We start from the raw sequence: 25,184 nt of genomic DNA, 5'->3' as shown, positions 1-25,184 counted from the left end.
GTACGATGTCCTAAAATATTGCTAGATCGTATATAGTAAATAAAAAGGAGGTGAAAAACATTAACAGAAATGTAGGTTTGGGTAATAGCAAATTAGACGCCTACTACTGATATTGCTTAAACATTGGATAATAAAATGAGTAAAACCATTAAAAAGGATCGCTTACAAAGTTAATTATTACTGGCTTCACTTCAAATCAGCCAAACAGACATATTTCTTAAAGGGAGGGGGGTAACCCCCCCCCAAAAGGAACGCTTTGTTTCAAATAACATATTTCACTATTAGTTAGTCGGAAGGAAGACAAAAACTATCTGAACATGCTTATATTAATTCATGAGTAATGCAATACTAATACAAAATAAAATAATTAGAGCAATAGCCATTACTGACTTCGCATAGTCAACTAGTGATCTGTTTGCTATTAGTTTCTGTAATCTTTATTGTTGTGTATTACTGTGAGAAATAATATTGTAAATATTTCTGTATATAATGCAGACTATGGTTTATGTTGTGGCCGTAACTTGCTGGTAGTTCTCAAGGCAAATAAAGAATTTTTTTTCAGGAACATTTGAGTATTTAACAAGCAGCTGCAATAAATTGCAGAATGAAATAAAGTCTGTAACATCGGGTTACACTTTTAGAAAAGACTGAGAGATTACCTCATGAGACTAAATAAAGCTGACTTTTACTTTAAAATCATTATAGAAAATTACTCTAAATGTTATGTCTCAATTATATTACGTATACATATGCCCTCACAGATAGTCATTTCACTTTTTTTAATGATGTATCGCCTACATTTGTATTTTTATAGTAACCAATATAGCTACGGTCCTTGTTACACACTTTCTTATAATCTATTTCCATTTTCTGTTCTTTATTCCTATCTTGTTCTTTAAATATCAATCTCTGTATTACTACTTGAAAAATCATAATTGTAGGATATTTTCTTATAAACATATATAGTATTATTTTTTACTATCTACTGTTACCACTTCTATTATACTAAATACTTGTTGCATCTATTTATACTACTCATCCAAATTATTTTTGTATAAATGATATAAATAACGGACATACGTATGTATGTTTTAATGTATCATGTTTATTCGGCCGATGTTTAGTCAGTTTGATTTGCATCGGTTGAAAATGGGATGCGACCACGCGTGAATCTTTCAGAACGATCGATTTATCCATATCGGCTCGCATCGAGTCCATCGAGGATCTTTCAGCACGCTCGCTACAGAGAACTTAATCGGTAGGATGCATATGGAATAGTTCGCAATTGTAGCATATGCTTGGCTGTGGGATTCCTGGTGAGGAATGCATAATTAAGATTTTTTTTTTCCCCAGGAAAAGACAACTTTTACGAGCTCAGATATATTAAGGAAAATCAGAAAATACATGTACATACGGGTTCTGGTAAACTGTTCAGATTAAATTACTGGAAACCCAAACTATCGAATTGAGTATTCAGCTACTACTGGAAAACAGCTTGCCAAAACACAAATTTTCTCTCGCTAAAAAATTCCCTCGTCGCATTTTGTTTACGGACATCAAATCTTTCCGCTTTTTTAAGGTTCTCTTAGTTGAGGAAAAGGAAAAGAAAATCATACGTTGAGTGAGAGGGATGGTGTGTCGCAACTAATCGGCCGTGTCTGACTAAGTGTGCAAGAAACACCATCATGAAATCAGCGAAGAGGAAACGGCCACAAAAAGTGGACGATGTTTTGCATCATAGAAACACTTCGAAACTTCCGAATACAAATTTTATGCACTTCAGCCAGCGAATGCTTGTCACTTTCGGCGAATAATTCTCCACGGTAAAAAGCAGAATCGGTAGAAGATTCTTGGGAGGTCTTCATTGCGTAATTAAGTCGAAATTTATTTTTAGTGCAACGTAGCAGATTAACAATAAAGAAGTTCCTAAAGGGTATAAATCACTTTCTAAACACCCTTAAATAAGACAGTATCTGCTTCTTATATAAAAAGGTGGTATTTACTTCATTTAATAAGTAATTTACAAGTTTTTTTGCTGAATTATTTTCAAGCATCAGGAGTGCTTCGAACTGATTTTCAACTCTGATCACGAATAATTGGGAGCAATAATGTAATGAAACGACTATCATACAAGCGATAATGTGTTCAGACAGAAGTATGTTTGATCTGTCATTTCATTTTACAGACACACGCACGCACACAAAGTGTGCGTGCGTGTGTCTGTAAAATAAAATGACTAATATCTTGGATGAAACTGCTTTGACTGATGCATCATACTCTGAAATAAGCGAAGCCTAATTCATCGACGCATCTGTGTTGCAATCTGCTGATTGTTGAAAATACCTACTAGTCAAAAAGATTGGGGGGGGGGGGGGGATTCGAATTCTGCCTAAGACGTGAGAACCATTAAAAAGCTTGAGCTAAAAGTAAGTTAGTTGGCCTCATATAGAGAGAAGTTTTTTTTTTTATCCTCCGGAAATCCTAATATTAAAACTAGCTGGAACACGATCTACCCAGCAGTTTATACATATGGGATTAACCTTCTATGGACGGCTTAATTAGCTTTATATAATGTAAAGTAACGTGATGGCTTGTGACAAGCCATTGAAGTGAGGGAAGATAAGAATCCAATTGAAAGGCTTCGAGAAAGACAACACCAAACAAGAAACTAACACTCATTTCGAATATGTGACCTGAGAAAGACTTGTTTGATTTACTGTCGAAGCAATTCAGTCCAAGAGGCTAGTATTATATATATATTATTTGCGCACGTTTTCTGACTCTGTTTTCACCGATGAAAAATGTCGAATTTTCGGAAGGAAAAGCACCCTGTTATTTCTGTATGAACTACTCGACAACCTTTACTTGAAACATTTATAAAGGCTCCTGGCATCCTACGTAACATTCAAACTCCAGTCTTTACCGAAAATGTTAGGAAGTCTTCGTGAGTGCGCTGAGGAAGTAGAGCATCAAAAGAATCTCAATGCGTCCAAAAGACGACTCCAGAGAGTCTAACATCGTCCAGAGGAACGATGAAGAAACATCAGTAATAACGCCAACTAACAAACAATCGGTGGTCTGACTAAATAGTGCAAATATTTTCCAACATTTTCGATGATGGAAGAGGATTCTTTTTTCACAGTATTCCGGGAAGCTCTGCCGAGTATCCGATCCCCTGAAGGGATCTCATCTTTTATGATAACAACAGCGCGGTTGGTCTGCAACTTGGCTGGGATGAGTCAATGTTGTTTCCCCACATTCCCAACTGTGTGTGGCTCGGCTTTTCATCTATTTAAACAGATAAAACATCTCATAAACTTCTTCATAAGAGTGGCTAACTCACTTTCATTTAAATTTTATGTTTACAAATTTATGTTTTCAAAAAAAAAAAACTAGTTAAAAAGCATTATTATATTTCATTATAATGGAGAAATTATTGATGATTTTCAGTTATGCCAAGCACACATTCATTACGATCTAGAACGAGAAATATAAGCACTCTCGCAAGCCCTTCCAAGCAGGGTTAGCGAACAAAAAAAAAAACAAGAAGCCGCATCACTCCAAAAATAGCGCAATAATACTTGCAGTAACACCATTCAGCAGTATTATTGCGTTATTCTTTTGCCCGTATTACAAACAGACAAAGCAAGCAATATATACTTACGCACTGTCGCAAAATTCTCCGTAACATTCCTTGTTGAAAACCGGAATCGAACCAGATATCAAGTTCCATATGAATAGCAAAAGTGTGATGCACCCGACATTGTTTTATGGAATTTCCGATAACTATTCAACAAGGTGTTGAAACCACTTCAATAATTACAAAAATCTACTCTCTCAATAAAGTACTGTTAGCAAAAAAAAAAAATGTTTTTTCTTCGATTTTTCGCTCGCTCTGCAGTTTAGCTTACAAAATCGATATTTAAAATTTTTTTTACGCGATGAAATTAGACGAAGGAGAAATACCACAGGACCGACAGAAATCAATATGCACTTCCCTATGCACTTTTTAAAAGCTAGGATATATCATTTGCCGAGAATTATACGCATTAACTAAAAAAAAAATAAATAAACCGCTCTGTTCGGAAGACCATTTGATTAGGAAATGGTACGTGTCATACTTCACACTGAAGCACTCAAAACAGGAAGTGAATGAAAGGAAAAGAGTGGGAATTAAACGACAAAAAGTAAGAATGCGAGGTGTCATACACATCGCGAAACCCATCAAATGCCTTTCTACAAATTAAAGGGAATTCCATCAACCAGAAACGAAATGACGTTCCAAGGTATTTCTCCATAAAGCCGAACTCTTCGTGTTTTAGCTTCCATCGAAAGAGATCTTCGAGTACTTTCGAGTTTGTAGAGGCTATAAGTTAGAACAGAAACTGAGTATTATCCTGAATTAAATTTCGTACACAATATAAGAATGATATAAACTATTGTCAAGCGAGTAAGAATCAATAAGCTTGTTGTTTGTATTTATTTTATTTTTTTCAGCATAGAGAATATTATATATGTCATTCTTTTCTGTTATCCTTTCTGCATTTTCTTGCACAGACAAAAATAGGATCTAAATCTAACCAATTCCTTTATCCAAGCTTATCAACTAACCGTGGAGCTCGGAAACGTCTCCTAGCAACCGCAGCCGCTAGGCTTCCAGAGCACCCAAGAAACCCTCCACTATCCATTTGATCATTAAAGATAACAAAATAATGAATAGAGTTGATATCGGAGAGTGTAAGAAGGTACTCATTATAGACAAGGTTATTTTGTTAGCACACTAACGCCCTCTGGGAAAATAAAACAGCAACAATTATTGAAAGCAATTTTTTTTTTTCTTCTCCCATTGTGAGAGCTTCCATTGTTGGATAATCTTACGACTTAGATATTTAAGAGGATGATCAATCCTTAATAAAGGTGTTGAGTGGAGTATTACAAATCATTTCGATTAATTTAAACCTCCTCGCGATTCATTCTTGAAAAAAAAAAAAATTCTAATGACAAAGAAACAAAAACATGACACATACGAGTTTGGATCCATAATATTTCTCGTTTTGAAAGTATTTCTCTTCCAGTAGAGAACTCAAAGTTATTGTATACATAAAAATAACTAGGAATTCTAACATTTTTCTTATTCAAAACTTGCTATAGTTTGGTTTTCTTGTAGAAACCAAGTCATAAAGGCGAATGTATTATGCTGGTCAATTGCATGAGCTCTCCGACCAGTTTATGTGCGGTTAAAAACATGGGACTCCAGGAAAAAAAAACCTTAACTTTACTACCTTCATATGAGACTGTAAACTCACCTTCAGCTAAAAAGTTACTTATAATCATGGACTTATCTTCTGCTGGAGTCATCGTTAGTATCCACAGCATCCTTTCTGCTCACCACCTTATAAGACGCCAATTTGCTGTAGTAACTTAGGGCTCGTGTCGCACATTTTCAGCGGCAGTAGCTTTGGCAGATGAGTTTTACAGCTAGCGTATTTCAACTTACAGGACCACGTTTATTTTCCCAGAGGGCGTTGTTGACTGAGTCCTTTTAAATAATGTTATTATCGCTATTAATAAGGTGCAGTTCTCATTCGCATTCACTCCTAATTGAAATTACGTATTAGTAAATAACAAAGCTTTCGTCCATTTTATTTTAGATGTTTTACACAAATAATGCTCAACCATGATTTTTTTTTTATTTTCAAAATCATTTTGGATTTTGAACAGAAGCGACTCCGGTAGTAACTAACAATATATTACCACCGCTTCATAATGCCAACACATATATTACATAATAATATTTAACAATTATAAATATCTAAACGCACAAGCTAAATACTGTTTTGAATACTAATTATTTTATATACTAAACAGGCTAATGAAACCTAATCTAAACACTAAAGAAGACGTAATAATATATTTAAAATATTAAGTGCATTTTAAAAAGAGAAAAGTTATTAGAATTAACAGTTGTAAATAACTAGTTATTAAAATAAGGAAGAAAACAATAGCTACTAAATTAACTGATTTTTTAAAAAAGATAAAATCCCAGAAGAACGAAAAATATGCAAATACCTCTATACTTAAGTGACGAAAGGAACATGTTTAATATTAAAATACAGGATATCATGGATTCAATATTTTACAGCCATATATAGAAAGAAATTTAAGTTTACTAGTACTTAGTGTTCCGGGTTGGTTCTTATCCGAGACTAGGTAAAAACCCTTTGTTCGATACCATAGCAATCCTATGTCAGAAAGTTAAATTCATAAGCGAACTCTCTGTAGGTGCAAAATACTAAACCTGTTTTTCACTATCTTAAAAAGGTTTCTGCCTGGTCTCCGATGAAAATGGCAGATCAAAAACAGATGACAGGCTAAATAAACCTAAATCTACATGTATAATATTACAAAATTTACAAGAGACAAATATGCGGGCTCCTGGGCAAATTAAGTCGTGTACACCAATGCAAGTTTTTTTTTTTTTCCTATGTTTGGCTATAAAATATGGATCATCCATAATATCTTCTATTTTAATATTTTACTTATGCTTTATACTTCAGTATATGTTTTGGTCATTTTTCTGGTTACCAGAATACTGATAAAAAAAAAGAAACCGAAATAACAGGTTAATGCATAGATAAAGAATAAGGTTTTCGCAGCAAATAAATCATATAAATGGTGTCATTAATCCTAGATTGTTCATAGAAATGGGGGGAAAAAACTAACAAAATTTAGGACTTTATTGACCTGGAAAAAGCCATTGCAAAAAATATATATCTTCTGAAAGCTCAGATTGCATATAGAATAACAGTTAAAGAAATATACAACGACGGTAATAAGATCTTGTGAGATAATGAAAAAAAATAAAAATGCAAATAGTAAATGGATTAAGACAAGGCCAAGCGAATTGTCCTTTACCATTCAATGCTATTACGGATAAGAAATATTAGTGTTAATAGAGTTCAACCCAAAACAGAAGATTGTAAGGATAGGCCAGCTGGAAGAACGACACGATATGCGCCCTTCGAATGCAAAACATCCACATTCAATTTTCGTCATGATGCGAGGAATCTTTATATGGACTTCTTTTTCGATTAAACGCAAGTTATATTGTTTCATACGGAGGCAGATTTTTAAACTCTCTCTCTCTCGGAGAGACGTTTTTCCGTACGCAAAACTAAAACGTTAGACAACACACAATTAACAAAAATAATTACGTAGGAGAGGAGATGGTGCAGGCAGTGGATCGTGTGGTATAGACTGGTCTCCTACGATAAATCCTGAGACTCCATGGAGATTTCATTATACAACAAATCCATGTGCTATTATATAATAATAATACGAAAAAAAAGACTTACGAAATTACTCAATTTTCATTAGAGCTACGCCCTGAAAAGTGGAAGGCGATCCTCATAATAAACGCGTAATTCAGAATGCTGGCACTAGCGAACCATATCATCCAGAAGCATAAACAACGTAATATACTTGACGTTCGTAAACTTTCAAGATCGTATAAATGAACAGGTTTCAATATCAAGTAATCTACAATCAATAGAAAATTTTAAAATCTTGAGCTGACTTAGAGTTTTAGCCTTTCTTGGCAAAAACATATTACGTCCATATCCTCCTGGGCATTAAAAATCCGCTTTTCTTCGAGACACTTCACTCTTGCCAACTCACTGCAGTCACTTTCTCACAGATGTTCTATATCTTTTTTTTTTTTTTTTTAAAGGTATTTTATAGGTATTTTCACACTGATTACTATGATTTCTGCATTTTCTTCTAAGTATTTAAAACATATAACTGCCAGTTATCGTGCATTTATTGCCATCTTTCATTCCATCCGCCTGTTCTTTGGAACAGTCTTCCTCACACAAGCAGAAAGAATAATGTTGTTGAACAACCTTCAGCTGTTCAACAACATTTTACTTTCTGCTTGTCCACAAACCACACTAGTGGTGAAGTTTCGAGTCAACTCGTGTGGGGATTGATGTTAAAAACTAAAATTAAAAAAAAAATAAAAAATTTAATGTCGATTCTATGAAAATGTGACGTCGCGTAAGTTCCAAGATATTTTACTTATACAAAAGGAGGAGGCAAAACATTTCTGCCCACAGCAAGCTACGTATACTATAAGATTTAGTAAGGAAAGTAACCAAACAAAAGAACTTTTCCCTCCCCTCCGAATTATTAAATCATTATAAAAGGATTTTTTTTTTCGTACTTAGTTCCCTTCCATCGCTAGGAGTGTCTTCTTCATTATCAAATTCTTAAGAGTGGCGTTTGACTTCGATGACCTCACTCGAAGATTTTAAAACCAATTTGCCACGAGGAGATTGGATGAATCTCTAACCGATTCTAAAGAGGGTGCTTGTTTATCGGCAAAATTATTACAGTCGCTTCCCAAGAGAAGCTTCTGCTGACTTTTGAGGTGGAATAATGACCAAGAACAACTTATACAGACTTCAAAGGCGATCAGATAACCAGAAGGAATAAGTAATCTTTCGTTTCTAAGGCAACAGCATGCTCTAAGTCTTAAGCTTGAGTTCGCTAAGTACGAATCTATTATCAATTGTGCAAAGAGCAAATGATTAAAAATTTCTCAGGAAGTAACAGTTCTTAAATTCAATAGAAAAACGTCAAACTCTCATTGAGCTTCAAGTACTGAAATCTAAATCATTTTAACTCAAATTTAATTTTAATATTTCAACAAAATATTTGTTAACGAAATATAATTACCAACAATATATAAATAGTATGTCAGAATAATATTTGTAATTCAAAATTCGCTATTCACAATTAATATTAGAACAATCGAGTTTTTCGTTTACTAATAGCGAAAACCAAATATGTAGTAACAGAAGTAAAACTGACAGCGCCAAGCAAGAAACAACGCAATGTTAACAAATCATGAAGTTACTAAAAACGTTTGGAATACGTGTAGGTGTTTTCAAATATGGCGGTAGCCCTAATTCAACCATATGATCCATAATTCAGAATATATGCACCGCTTCATTTTAGTGAAATTGTTCTGTACTTAATTTCCTTGAAATTAAGTCAGAATATAGAGCGTATGGACAGAGGAACAAACAAATTTGTGTTAATAACTTTACGAAACTCGCTTAATAAACTGAGTAACAATTGGCCACGTACTAGGCAACAATTTTCTTTTCGCCTGTCTCTCTCTCTCTCTGAAGCATGAGAATGAATCAAGAGTATCGTCAAAATTTTCATGCGTGACTCCTGCATTTAAATTGTCCACTTTAAACAAAAAAATAAAGTAATGAGTTTGCTAAATGCTCAGTTTTCCATGAAATGCAAAAAAAAAAAAAAAGTTACGTACAATTCTTAAATGGGCTTTGATGTTATTCAAAAACACTGTGATAAAACTCAGTTTACCTTGAAAATTGCGATATACAGGGTGTTCGGGATAAATTTGACATATTTATAATTAATTATATTTTTCCGTAAGTTACATGTATTAACACACACTTCTCTTCATTTAAAAGTTTGGACCCTTCTTCATTCATATACAAGATGTCAGAAAGGATGGATAGCTGGAACCCACCTGAATCATGGAAGAGAATAACTTGTATCATGATGATTCGTGCCCGCCATCAAAATAAGGATATTACGACTGCTGCCCAATGCTCCCTGAATACAGTAAAAACAATCAGGCATGAACTAGAGACTTGCAATGGTGACTACGAGGATGTAGCAAGAAGAAAGATCCCTAGCAGACGATCTGATTGCGTTCGTACAGCAGAATTCCTCGCAAATCTGCAGGAACAGGTGTTGAAGAACCCTGGCATTGGAATTCGGGCTTTGTTCGTGGAGTTGCTAACTGTAGTCAAGCCCTGGATAACAAGGGTAGCCAATGGTAGGCCGTATGTATGGCAGCAGGATTCGGCCCCTTGCCACACCTCTGGGAAAAGTCAAAAATGGTTGTCTGAAAATTTCTACGACTTCACCAGTCCAAATGTTTGGCCTCCAAACTCCCCAGACCTTAACCCCATGGATTATTTTGTATGGGGCGCAGTTGAAAAAGACACCAATCGCACTTCCAGTAATACAAAAGCCCAGTTAATGGATAAAATTAAAACAGTTTTTGCGGCCCTTCCCAGGGAGACTGTAGCATCAGCTTGTTCGAGGTTCCGAAGCAGAATTGAAGCTATGATCGATGCTAATGGTGGTTATTTTGAGTAAATCTTGTTGATAGTATTGTAATTAACTCTGCCTGTAATGTTTTTTGTCAATTCATTAAATTTAATAGATACAAAGAAGATTTTCTTTTTCCTTACGAAACTGTCAAATTTATCCCGAACACCCTGTATGTGCTTACAAATTATTCACGCATTCTTTTTACAGTGCCATGGCAGTTCTTTCAGTCGGCGACCACACCGAACTGTTCCACAGGTAGTGTTAGTGAAGATCGTTTACTGTTAATCTGATGCATGAATCTCGTCTTCACAATCAAACTCGACGCCACCTAAGTTTGTTTTATTTCAATTGTATTAACAACAATATTCCCGTGATTATTTTTACGATTATGACAATCCCATTTTCTTGGAGCTTCTACATATTAAATATCTGGACGCTCAATAAAGAAAATCATGGAATAGTATTGGCTGACTGTTTGGATTATGCTCAAGCGACTAAGGCTATGGAGATCACAGTCTTAAGTAAAGAAAAAAATTAGATTAATTTTCGGAATATTTTACATTCTTTATATATAGCTTACCGTATTTTCTCGAATATTAGTACTATACATTTAATAAAAAATTAAAAAAAAAACAATAGTTCTCAATTTTACTTTCTTTTTACGATTAGGGTCAATAGTTACAATCGAAAATTTGCCAATTAAAAAACTCCTATTAACAAAAGAAAAAGGAATTAACATTTTCAAGTCTGGAGTGTGTGGGAGGGAACAGATTTCTATGTACGTATGTGTTTAAAGGAACGATGTCCGTATCGGGAGGAAAGCTAGTCTCTTTCCAAGTGACTTCGCAGACGTATTTGAAATCATCGTTTTTTTTTTTTTTTTTTTTTGCATCCCGGTAATGATGATTCAACACTCATGCACGTCGCAATGTTTTGACGATGCGATTCAACATAAAAAGCTACTATACCAATGAAATCGTGAATATTTGATTATCAAAAACTATTGTGGTCAATTTTAAAATGAGATTTAAAGTATATCAGTTTCAAAAGTATCAGTCGATTATATGCACCGATCTACGCAGATCGGCGTAAGAATGACAGGATAAACATTTGTAAAACAAAAAGATATCTCACAGGCTATTATCCTATTCCATCTCCAATCAAAGAAGCTCTAAAAGTTGTTAAGCATGCTAATGACAATCAAAACGAGGGGATCAAATTAAGCAGCATCTAGAATACCATCGTACAGCCGGAAGCTTTCCCATCCAAATCATTCTAATAACCCACCTCATATTGATCAACTGTTTCTCTCTCAACAATCTGCCTAACAGGCGCAGCCATGAGAACATCGTTTCCTTTCACGCCTTCAGTGAGTTTAATTGAAATTTGACATTACAATGTACGTTTGGCTAATGACAGTTAACTTGGGATTTGCGTTTTCAATAGACGATAACTTCCAGCTATTTTTTTTTTTTTTAATTTGCAAAAAATTCTGTGGTATAAGGAATTGGTGAGATTTGGAGATAGATAACTAAAGTGAGGGAATATTTCATACTTGCTAAAGGGAGTTTTATGCGATAGATGCAAAAGAATTTGTTCATATGCGAGCAAGTGAAGAAAGAACAAAGACTTCATTCCAGGAAAGTGGAGGGAATGAGTAGTATGGATGTGCTGAGTAGAATTTATCGCCAAGAAATTGGAATTTCTTGAAAGAGGGAGGTGAGATCGGTAAATGAAATGAATAGGAGGTATGACAGGCAGCGTGGGACTCCAGAAACTCTCTAAAGAAAAGTTTAAAAGTAAGGCATTTTTCTATTTGGGGGGGGGGCGAAAAGACGCACATACACATATGTAGCATTTGTGCGATAACAATAAATCTGGTAACGGCACTAGCCACCCTTGACATTTTTTCTTGATCTCAATATACAAAAATCCAATTCTGAAACTTGGCGCTCTCATCAAAGTGATATTAGCTACGAATACTTTCAGCTATTTGTATATTTAGCCAAGTATTTCTCGTTGAAGTTGTTTTGATTAAATGAATATTTGTAAAGTGTTTAGATTGAGAATGGAATTGTTTGGGAAGTATTCATGCAAGACATTCACGTCTAGAGCGTGTTCGTAACAAAAGTGCTTTCGCAATATTGCTTGTCTGGGGAAAAGAGAATCTCAGCTAGGGGGCAGAAGGAACTTTCTAGGGGATTTCTTCCGGCAAGATGAAGATAGCATGATCTCTCCGCCAGAGAAAAGTCTCACCCCTTAGTATTCTAAACAACCTACGCAAATTAATGTTTATTCTAGTCTTCGTAAATTTGTTCGGAGACGATAATCACCGAACAAAAATAACAAGACAGTTGACACTGAGGGGGAAAGATACATCGATCGCACATGAAGATTTATCCTGTAACTACAGTACGTTACATTCTACACTATACAGAATAAATTACATTAAATATTTGCAGAGTATAATTACATTTAACGATATAATTATCGATGCAAAAATAATTTGGACATTAATTATTGCACGTTGTGATTCATGACTGCAGTTGTGGGAGTAGTATTCATTTACAAAGTGCTGATTACGAGTCTAGATGCATCTCCATATAAACATTTTTCACAGCAGTAGCCCAGGTGTTTGTGTCCCATGGGGAATACTCATGCTGAACGGTCGACAATACGACGTCTGGCAAAACAACTATATTTAGAACCCTTCTCATTTCAATATTTCTCTTTAAAGGAACATAATTTATCTAGTGGAGAAAGGACGTGGGAAATGTTTAGTGGGAAACGTCGGCAATATGAATTAAAAGTATTAATTGGTTACGTAACATTTATGTCTAGTATATGGAATCAACCACAAATCGTACAAGCTACAGGTATTAATTTGCATATTGCAGTTAATACGATCCAAAACTAAACAATGAAAACTGTACGAAAAAAAATATTGCTTATCTCTAAAATATTCACCTACTTGAATTTTTTTTTTCTTTGTCCATATAGAATTCAGACATCAATTTCAACTAACGAAGTCCTTTATGGTGTGGTTAATTGGATTTCTGCTGACTAGATCAGTTCAACTGACGGAGACGTTCACGAAAGTTGTGCTAATTCGATTTCTTGCTTGCCGGTGAAGTAGGAATGAGTGAAAGTCGGTGCGTCTATTGACGTTCACACGTCAACGTAAATCGTATCATCTCAAAGTCACAAAATACACACCGATCCATAAAGATACGCCCACCTTGTTAATGCTTAATATGACCATAGAAAACGAGCCAAAAAATCACATCCACCAAACAAATATTTTATTCTTCATAGGCCGTCCAGGATTAACTGGTTAGCTATTTCTAACTCAATACCTATTCTAATTATGTATTGTTAAAAATAGAAAAGCTGCCTCCTTATTGGGCGTTGACAGCACGCAACGCAAGTTCGTGTGGTCCTTTTTATTCGAATAGGTAGTGCTTAGAATCGCACGGACTACCAACAAGGATATTCAAATAAGCTATTCATAACTTTGCATGCTACAGTAGTCAATAAAACGGTAGTTCTTCTGAGAAGGTTATAATACTTACATTTATTGTTATATATCGAAAAAATGAAAAGTTATTGTTATTACTGTAGTATATTATTTTTACCGTTAATGGTTGGTTGCACGAGTACGACATTTTTGTTATTGAGGAGTCCGTGTTCGGACGTCTATGCTACATAAGCTGTGCTTCCGTACATTGAATTTTATACTAATCCTACGAACCCGAAGAAATGGCGTAATAACCTGAATGGTCGGAAATCTCTTTGCTTAGCGGCTAGACATGTCGCCATCACAGCAATACTCTACTACGGCCCTATTTACTTTTATAGTTTGTTTTTGTTTGCAGAAGGTCTTCGTGTAGCGTTTATTTGCTTCATTCCCTGAAAGAAAATATTATTAGGTAATCTTACTATGTAGATGTACGCATCCAACACTGTCGAGTTAGTTTTGCTGTACTTTAAGTTATGGGGAGGGAGGGATGTTTCAGACTTAAGAGTTGCTTACGTTTTGTGTAGAAATTCTCACACGAAGTCTCATAAAGTTTATCTGTTTTAATATAATTATATTTTTAATTAATTTCATTTTTAACTAATATTTTATACTGTTTTAAAATAAAAAAAGTAAAAATCTTAGCCTACTAATGTGCTATAGGTCTACAAAAGACCTTTCATAGGTGATAGCCACATAAAAAATAAGAACAAGAACTTTTAGTTACGTATCTTACCTCATGTGAACGAATTAGTAGTTCCAGTAAGGCTATGGTTCGTACGTATACGCAGTTTTCAGTAAAACAAGAAATTGAATTTATAGTCACAGTTTATCCAACGAGCAACCAAATTGTTTACCGTTACGGCAGTTTGAACTGAACTTCACAGACGACACATGTGAAAGCTTGAATGTTTTACAACACTCGCATGTTATCTCTCTGGTTTAAACTGTCGTGGGCAAGTTATGAGCAGTGTTTCTTATTGAGTACGAAAACAAGGCAACAGCTCCATGATCATTAATATTTGTTGATGTACAGTCAGGAATGAATTCACTATCTGAAAAAGATAAAGTAAGCCTAAATTTAGTCTTTTATTCATTGCCTGGAGCGTGTGGAATGCACGCAATATTCCCTAAGAAAATATACACGAACGCATGACAACTGTTGCTCTCAGGGAAAATTTATGTAATGAACATGGGAAATTCGTGTGAAAATATTTTAGGCTTAACTTTCTTCATAAAAAAAAGAAGCGGTACGATTACGTCACAGATAAAAATATGTGTTTAAAGATAGCATGAAGAACAGTTAAATATCAATGATGTTAAAATAATTGAAAATAAATAGTTGATGATATTCTATCATGTCGTGTAGACATGATAGAATTTGTAGCAATTCCCTTCTGTAACGCTAGAAGTACTTTAGATTCATGGAGTCTGCTAATTAGGGTTAAATAATAATAATAAATAGGTGACGATTTTAAAAAAGGAAAATAAGTTGTCTATTCCAAGTACGTCTGTAAGAAGTATTCGGTTAATAAATAAAACATAATCAAACAAAAAAAAAATCGAACCCAGTTATTTCCAAAGATTTGCTTATCAAAAATACCCTTATGTGAAGACATAAAATACTTAAAACACTTTCCTATTAATGATGTTTTTTTTTAATTGATGGAATAAGAACGGCCATATCTAAGAATATGAACTTAGTGTGGTAGAAGTTGTCGCATTCAGTATTACTACAAAAAATCCGATGCAAAGGAAGGAAAGTGTATATACTATAAATATATAGCAGACCTCAGAACACCAACATAATTCTTAAATGCAAAGTGTCCCGATGGTCTCAAACAGTTAATATTAAATATACATAAAAAGTAAAAAGATGTAATAGCAATTTATATATTGCGTGATTTCAAGTCTTTCATTGTTGGCTTTTTGAGTACAAAAGTGGCCCAAGAGATATCTTTTCTGCTCCAGAAATCGAGGGAGATAGGCGAAGAAGCAGTTTCTCCGCCAAATGCACTGCACTGGTGAAAACTTGCAGAAGAGGTGCCCTACAGTTTCAACTGCATGGCATACTTCGCAAAAGGGGTTATAAGATCGGGGACGATATTGTGATTTCACTAGTTTCACAGGAAGTCAGCCGTAAGTGATTCTCCAAGCGAAATCCCAATGTAAAGGTTGTCCCCAGCTGTTTTTGATGTTCGTAAAGTGCACCTCTTCATTCGTGCCAAGATCAGGCGTTTCAAAACCAAAGAAATCGAAAAGTTTCCAGCAGCTGCTTTGGGCTAAGCTGAAGCACCCGAATCGCCATCTTTAACAAATCTTTTTAGTGTATTACATATGGCATAGTACCACGCTAGACTATTATATGTAGTCCAGCGTGACCAGATTCCAAGATATATAATATCTTGGAATCTGGCGAAAGTCAGCCGTTACTAAATTTTAGACATTTTATCCCTTTGCAGGCATTGCTTGGATTGGGAATCACTACTTCACTGGGCAATCAATCCTTGATCGAACAGTACTAATACTGTACTGTACTCGTTCTCCATAAACTATTTTGATTTGCTATGAATGTTAATTAGCGGAAGTTCTTTTCATTTGGAAATTCAATCATTACGTTAGAAATTATTATAGAATAATTTACAATAAATAGCAGTATAGAAAAGTTTGTGGTTCACCATTTCCAAGTAAATATGACTGCATTCGATAGACCTGAAATGGTAATATGAATAGCGGTAAGTAGTCATTACTAATGCGGCATGATAGAACAATAGCTCTCGTTCAGTATTAGTAACATTTACCAAGCTTAACTACTTTATTTAATTATTTTTTTGCGATTTATGGTTGAAGTCACTGGTTTTCATTATTAAAGTGGGCGCATTTATGAGTTTAAATACACACCCCATTTACTTTTCCCCCAGCGTACCTGTTTATCACAAGTATGTCGAACGGTCAGTAATGCAAATATGTCCGACAAAACACGCCGTATTAAGTGCTTACCTCATTTCTTTTGAAGAAGCAAAACTGAACCTTGGCATTGGCGTAGTGGTTGCATTTCTGCCATTAAAGTGATAGGATCCCCGCACCAAGCGAATCTTTGGCAGACTTCCATTTGGCTCTGGAGATTTCGCAGTTCGCAACTGCCACTAGAGACTGGCATTCTGCCAGGTAGTGTTTCAATTGTTAAGTTGCGTATTGTCCTCATGTATTTTGTTTCGTTCTCTGTGGACTCTTTCTCTAACTAATGAGAATACTTTCTGCTTAATGGCAGAAAACGTACAATTCTTTCGAATTAATGCTAAGACTCAATAGAACATCGCACTTTTTTTTTTTAATAAACCTAATGTACACAAACTTTTGTTGAGTTGCCAGAACAACCGTCTTAAATGTCACATCTTGTGGGGATTGCAGATGTTCTTCCATAGACCATTATAAAATCAGGCGAAAGTCCGCCTGGACTTACCCTCAATAGAAAAAGGCCTCTATACAAATAGATTATTTTATCGGTTATATTTCTGCTTATTGGGCACTCGAAATGGCCAAAAAGGAATCCATTATTTTTTGTTATGTAACGCAGTAAAAAATAGGACTTTTTAAAACAAAGTAGATTACATTTTTTAAATCACAGTAGTTTAAGTTACCCTCAGTTTGAATTAAAATAAATGCAAATATCCCAAACAGATTGTTGCATTATAGGGAAGTAGTACACTCCTTTTTAGGAGCGGAAGACTTTCCTGGTGGAACACAAGCTAAAGAGAAGATAAAGACAATGAATATTCGTTTAGCAACATGCAACTCTAAACACAGGAATTAATTTTTTCAGTTCTGTTTTTAAGTCTAAAGAAAGTTTTGAAAAACTATGTCCAGTCGCTTGTCAAACGAATAACGTGACACCTCCCACAGTGTTGGAAATGTATATATCTGTTTGTGATTGTATTATGTAATTTTGATAATTATAATTATTTTTCACTTCGTAAATAGAAAGCATTTGATGAATAATACAGGAAACTGACAGTAACAGGATATTATCGATTTTGGGGGTTCTGCTTCTCATTTCTAATCGCGCATACGGTATTTGTTTCCTTTTATTCTAAAAATATTAATAAAATATATATGGATATTTTTAAGATCCCCTAGTAGATAGCAGGGTTTGACAATACGTCAAATTGATGTGGTCAGCTCATCTATTATTCCGAGATGACGGTGAGAATTATACATCGTAATTCTCGATCACATATTTCGACCGATCGATCCTCTTGTATTTAATGAAAAACAGAGCTGTGTGAATTGGTAATATTACATAAGCGTTTCACAGGTAATGGCGAGATAGACTTATCACTATTGGTAATTTGACATTAATCAATGATTCCTCATTGATTAAATATTATGAGGATCTGAAGTGAAGCGAAGATATATCAATGCCGAGAGCGGACCGAAAAAAAATTATCTGGAGTGGGATTCTAACTCGTACATTGAACATCAAAGTACGAAAGTGACACAGATCACTACCAGTGCTTAAAGATAGGACATATAAAGCAACAATAAAAATGGCGTTATTTCCGGTTAAGATTGTGAGTTCGTTCCTGTTAAAGAAAAATAAATAATTATCTCTTGTTATTTTAAAAAACACGCACCGTTTACTGTTTAAATGGATATGAATTTTCTGCCCAATAAAACTGTCGTAACATACACGATATGCAAAGAAAATGAACTGCATTTGGATCTCTTATATTCAAAAACGAGGTTATAAAGAGCTAGCATCTGACTCGTCCTGCAATAATCTTTGCAGAAACACGAAAAATTATAGATAGAAATGCAGTCATATTCACATAGCAGAACATGTTGGCATAGAGATTGGTTTATTCAACTGAAATCCTTTCAAATATGCTGAACCGTCGAGAGAAACGTATCTATCAAGAGAGAGAGAGAGAGAGGATGCACGTATTGATCAAGGTACCGTGGAACCATTAATAGAATGACAGCTGTAACTACCATAAATATTTACCGTCTCCCACGTGCACTCAGACAGCACATCAAAGATTGATGCAAGGTCCTAATTCTCAAGGTGCAGGTTAATAATTTGCGATGTTCTGAGGTTTCGGCAATTAGCCAATGAAATTAACACGGTCGTGATGTAGGAAATGAATTTTATGATGGTCATTGCCACGTGGTGTGTAACTATGTTAACAGTACACCCATTTGTCGGCATTATTACACTGTTTATGGAAAAATGCTTTCTTCTAATGACGTTTGCGCTATTTAGAGGTTGATCGCAGACTAAATTCGAAAGCAATTCGTGCAGTAATGTTTTCGCATTCTAGATATTGCCACTGTACGAACATATTTTATGATCACCGTACCATAGCGAATGTCTTAGGAATATCTGCAGCAGATGCTCTTAAAGATGAAAAAGTCTTAGTTTTACTCTACACGCTCTGCAGATATTTTTTTCTTGATTAACATGTTAGGATTTTCGTTTTTCCACAACCTCAAACGTCCTTCCTGAGATTACATATTGCTATTTTTGTTTGCTTGTAACTTTTGAAAATGGTTACTTTGGATGGATACGTACATAGCTAGAAAGAGAAAAGTGTTTTTTTTTTCTATTAACACACGCACGTCATATAAAGTAAGAACCGTTTTAGAAAACTAGTAAAATGAGATGTAAACCTTCGCACTGGAAGTGCTATATGCAATGAAGTTTGTTTCTTGCTTGCATAATGAGTACATCAAAGCAACGGCAACAAATTTGCAAAAAAAAAAAAGAAAAAGGATTGGATTGAAAGAACACAGCAGAAAAAGAAACGGCTCTTTTATCAACAACTTTTTCTCTTTTTTTTTTTTTTTTTCATTTTCTTTTTTTTTTTTTTTGGACCTGTAGACCAATGCACAAGTCTGTATCGCACCGCCGTCATTGAGGACTATTTGAACGTGGAAAGATGTCATTTAAAGACGAAGGGGGGGGGGGGTATTCAAAGTTGCAGAAACGAAACAATAAATCTCAGAGCGTCGTCATTTTGATTTCGGTGACATTGCGAAGAATCTAAAAATTGATCATTTGAATAAATCGTATTACTTAAACTTTGGAAACGCATCTGAATCGACAACAACAACAATTATTATTACAATTGATGGCGGGGGGGGGAGTCCATAAAGCACTGGTAAACATATATGCCATAAGATTAGTATTGTCAAGACATATTTGTATATTTGGCAAAATATACGAATGGATAAAGCTAAATGTTAATCCAAATCATCATGTCACGTAATAAAATAGTTTTGTTTGGATCTAGCACTGGCATGAAGATCGAAACTATTTCATCATAAAGCTCATTATTCCTTCTACAATGCTGGTTGATTGATTTGGATTTTTATGCCGAAGTAATTCATGTTTTAAGGCTACTCTGTTATGTCATGTTCATATGGTCGGTTTGTCTGTTTTGAGGAATGAAAAAAACCCTTCTCTCTTCGTATAAGATCGGTTAATTCACTAACAGTTGAAAATACAATACAAACCGTGCTGATTCCTGGTCAGCACCACTTCTAAATTGAAATTTATTCCATTTTGTGAATGATGATGATGTGAAGATAAAAGCGAAAAATATTTATCTTCTTGTCATCACATTCATATTGACACAAACAGATATTCCAATAACGGTTTTGGAATTGCTAGAGAGTCGAACCTAGAATCTTTAATACCTGATTACACATATCGTGTGATTAGTTATAAATATTAACAGAAAGATATCGACAGTAGTAACTTTCAACAAACTTCTGTACATTTGCAAAATGCACAAGAACTGCTTTTGCATTTTTGCAGATATGCCTAAAATGCTTTTAGCAAACTGAAAACTCCATGGTTAATATTCTGAACAGTATTAGTGTTCCTGTACTTCATTCAAAGTTCTGCTTTGCAGAGAAACCAATTAGTTTCATTATACCACTAGGAAACATTATAGAAGGACACACTGATGAGCTGCGAAATGTTAGGATATGAAAAGAGACCTATTATCCATCTGAAACAAGTTAGGAAATTTCGAAACGTGAAAAGGTACTACCAAATCTATCAAGTACTTTTCTGTGCACGTATGTAGAGAGTTACCGAATGGTGATCCATAGACACGCATGAAGAGAACAAGATCTTGAATGAAACCTCTGAGGATGAGTACACAACATATTTCATTGCAACTATGACCACTGAAATTAACATGAGTAAGATTCCATCTTGAATAATAACAGCATAATCAACATTAAACTGGCTGATATGACTTACCACAATACAATTAAAGACGATGAGGACAGCCATCTTTCAACATTAGCGCTAAAACCATCATGTACTATTTTCTAGATTGCACAGTGAAGCAGAATTTTTATACCGCTAAATTTGCTGATATATATATCCAAAGGATTCAATCCGCTGACCTCCGCTACTAGTTTTCCCCTCGTAGACTTGGTACTGGTAGGAATAAAGGTCGAATCAACTAAGACTATGAGAGGAGGATGTTCTGTTTTATATAATTGCTTCTTTTGGTCGGATTGTTCACGATGTGAAATGAAAACCAGAGTTTCCTGGGATTCGTACCCTAGTGGTTTTCGCCTGGTGGGTGAATGTCACGTGGTCTTCGCGACCGTGCAACGAAGGCACCTTTCACTGGGAAGAACGAAAATGACCTTTAAGACTTCAGTGGGAATTCCATTTGGGACAAGAGGAAACTTTTCAAGTGAAAATGTGTTACTCGGTCTCATTAATGTTTTCCTAGAAATTCGTTTTTCTTCCCTCTAAGACAAAAAAAATCTGCTTGGATTACTTTTCCTGATAATCTTCTCTGCTTTGACGTAACTTGCTCTTATAATTTGGGCGAATCAATAGCGTGGTTCAAAAATGGAAGAAATCAGTGTAACCTACAAATATATAATAAAGGATTAGTTGGATCATTAGTTTCATTCGTATCAAAAAAAAAGTCGAATTGTTGCTAATGGACGGATAAATTTCTGTAGTAATGTAACCAAGACTACTAGATTATCTCCCTGTCTGTCTTACAGTCTACAGAAGGACTTCTGGTTGTAGGGTTATGCTGTCGAGAGACGATTTTCGTGGGATTCTCTATGATAGAGTAAACACTCTGGAGAATGACGAACCCAGAAAAAGAAAAGTTTCCCGTAAAAATGATGAAGTCTCAAAAGCTTCGAGCAGGGCAAATGTAACTAAATATTTTATCCTTTCTTTCAACTACTCACATATAAAGTAGTTTCCGCAAGTGGAGGTGGTCTTCTATTTTAAAGGCGCTACAATTATGCAATCCCGAGATTTCTGACTGGCTGTAAAAAGGCATTCAATGAAATGAATTTCAAATTCAGGTAGTATATTTTACATTTTATTTCGACTTTGAATATGACAGTTGTACCATGCATGGGAAGAGTCTGGCGAAGAAGCTTCCGGTGAGGTGGCAGGGAGACGTTACGAGACAACAATATGAAACCGACTAAAGAACCACTCTATGCTGACCAAAGTATTTGCAGAATGTAAATCCTTAGCTCAGAAGCACTTTCGGGTTTATTAAGGTGACAGTCTGTTCATCGATTGAATAAGAACTTGCCCATAAATTGTGTGAGGCTATTTTTCGGCTTTTGGTTCCCTCTCCCTGTGAATAATAGTTCATATAACGAACATGCATAATATACGAAATATTTACATATTTTGATTGTTTAGATTCGTCCTAAAGTAACATAATGGATACTAGTATATTACAAGGAAAAACCCTTCTAGTAACTACAATTGTTTTTATTATTAGGTTTAATCATTGCTCTTTATTTTAACAGTTGCTTATAATTTACCAAAAGAGAAATCGTAAACATACATACGCCGCCGAACCTATTCATCTTTCACGGCTATTTAAATGCAGTAAGTCGATCGATCCGATCAATTAGTAAACTACTCACGGGAAAAAACAGGGCAGAATTGGAGTTCAACAAACTCACGTACAATCTAATATGGCCGAGCTTAAAGAGCTCTTCGATAATGAACAAGAATTTTATTACCAACATTAGATCGTACAACAAATCATTTGTTTTTGCAATCCGATATGATGAAAGAAACACTGATTGTGTCATTACAGGCAGAAAATGTTTATGCCCGGTAATACAAACCATTGGATAAAGCTGGAAAGAAATAGACCGAGATTGCTGTGGCAGAAACTGGTTTATTCTCAAACGAGAATATGATACTTCGAAAAGATGAAATAGATGATCAGAATAGATATCGTTATCTGTATGTAAAAATCATATTATAAATTCTGGAAAACGAGGACATCACCCGATTGAAAGAAAAGATAATAATAATAAGTACTTACTATGTATTGGTTTTGAGTTGCACACTCACATCCAATTCATATTCTATTAGAAAAAAAAAAAAAACGTTAATTTCGTTATTCCATTCGCCTCCTTCCCTACACAACAATTTCACCAGGACATATCCGTTTTATCTTAAAATTGTCACCGAATTATTTCTCAATTATGATCTTAAAAATTCATCGTGAATTCCTTAAGGCGTCTCTGTAGACTAAAAAAAAAAAACTTCCCGCGGTTAGCTGAGTAGCTATGCGCTTCGCAACCATATGCCTGGGAAAGGAGTTTCCTGGGTTCGATTCTCGTCGCCGACGTGAGGGGCTTAAGGATCTTTCTCAGACATAACCAAGTTAGCCAGTCTTGGGCGTGGACTGCAGGGTTTTTCTCCCCAGTTTATCTGGGATTTTTCCTCCCGTAAGCATGCAAACCGGCCCTGTGAACACACGCACCTACACACATAGGACACACCGGGAGGCATAGAGCTAGCCACCTTATCCTCGGGATGGGTATGGCTTGGAAGGGTTTAGGACAGCTCCGTTACAGGCCAATAGGCCTAATACGAAAAAGGAAGGATAAGAAGATCTTAAAAATTCATCGTGAATTCCTTAAGGTGTCTCGGTAATCGGTAGGTAACGGCAATGCCCTTTGATTGGTAAAACTTGGATTCTAATCCCATCAAGGACACAATGAACCTTTATAAGGGTTTTTCAACTGAAGGTAAGTTAGTAGTTTCAGACTGACGAGGAAGCGAGGATTTTCTAAACCAGCATATATAAAGACTTTTGCAGACGGGCTCAACCCTCTCATAGTATTAAGTAGGTTTCTATAAAGTCAAGTTACTTGGTCCTTACATGCTGCTCAGCCTCACACGTTCAGAAAAATGAGATAAGGAAAGGCGTGACGAAAGAGGCAGAGAATGTAGTTTTCTCTTTTTGTGAATCTTAATGTTTCGTTGGGATCAATGCAGATCTCATGCTGGTGCCTATATAATGATGACGCTATGCGTTCGTGTTTCATCTAGGGAAAGTGGTTTGTTGCCAGCCGAGTGGACAGCGATCCAGTTCTTCGTTTAATAGGTCGTAAATTCGAATCTCCCCCTCCATGGGCTTGGATGTGCATGAATGTCTTCAGGTGGCAGATGAATTTCATTGTCCAGTGTGGGACCCTGTTTAATGGAGAAAAAAACGTGAACTGGATTGGAAAGAGTTCCATGTTCGGGATATGGGGTAGAGTTCCCAAATTACTTAACCTTTGGCCAAACCGTGGTACTTAACTTACGCTTGCACTTTCGTAGAGTTGAATTCGCATAAAAAGGTCTACTGTTTTTGGGACAATGCGATTTGTTTTTATGAATCCACCTAATGGATTCCATCACGGTAGTTTAAAGTAGGTTTAAGGCAGCGTTTCCCAAACTATGTTCCGTGAAAAATTATCAAAATTAATATGAGCCTGGAATGGTTTTAAATGCTGCAACAAGTTCAAACACGTTTGAAAATTAGGCGCTCCTCTTTGCGTGTGGATTGTGCTATTAAGGCCAGCGCGCGCTGGCCTTGACTCAGCCGCCCGCGGTTGTCGACACCTCCGATCACAAGTGAAGGACGGAGGTATCTATTCTAGGAAACGTGCAGTCACAAGCAAGGTCAATCGATGCGGTGTGGCCCGGTATGTCTATAGTGTGCACTGTCGCATTTTTACGATGCGATACAGCCTTCTGCGGCGATAGTGTGCGCTTAGCTTTACATTGAATACGACACCGATGACACTCGACTCTAACCAAGTTGTTCCGTTAAAATTTCAGGATTTATGAAGTGTTCCTCGTAGGAAAAGTTTGAGAAGCCCCGGTTTAAGATGTTGAATTAAGTCGACTTGAATCTCAGATTCAATTTTGGTGCGAATTTATCATGTGTTGCAAAATATTTTGACCTTGAAAATAATCGCAGATCGATAATTCCTTAGTAGGAAAATTAATAAAGTCTTATTAATGATGGACAACCTACATTTAGACAATAGTGAAATGAAAAAAAAGTGAATCAAAACACGTCTTTGTTAAAGAAGAACAACTACAGTAGTTTTTAAAATGAAGTTTTTGAACAATATAGTAAAGCAGCCAAAATGTAAATAGGATTTCTTCATTAATTTGTGAGCTTTTCTAATAAGCAAATAT

General features: G+C 35.4%; 1 protein-coding gene across 4 annotated transcripts in view; it reads right to left on the bottom strand.

Annotated features, from left to right (window-relative positions):
- LOC150104865 (uncharacterized) overlaps positions 1 to 25,184 on the bottom strand; it is a 184,153-nt gene that overhangs the window by 139,501 nt on the left and 19,468 nt on the right. The window contains exon 1 of one of the 4 annotated variants that reach the window (XM_090396027.1): positions 14,412 to 14,542. The exons of 2 other annotated variants lie outside the window; for them this stretch is intronic. The gene's annotated coding sequence lies outside the window, so the exon portion shown is untranslated. Of the gene's footprint in view, positions 1 to 5,306; positions 5,438 to 14,411; positions 14,543 to 25,184 lie in introns of those variants that run through there. One more of the 4 variants, XM_090396025.1, reaches the window with a different exon arrangement.

This window comes from Typopeltis vanoorti, chromosome 7 (genome assembly GCF_054136105.1).
Source record: "Typopeltis vanoorti isolate ZY-2024b chromosome 7, IOZ_Tvanoo_1.0, whole genome shotgun sequence".
Taxonomy (NCBI): domain Eukaryota; kingdom Metazoa; phylum Arthropoda; class Arachnida; order Uropygi; family Thelyphonidae; genus Typopeltis; species Typopeltis vanoorti.
The sequence above is the reverse complement of the archived record's forward strand: the minus strand, read 5'-3'. Positions and strand labels throughout refer to the sequence as shown.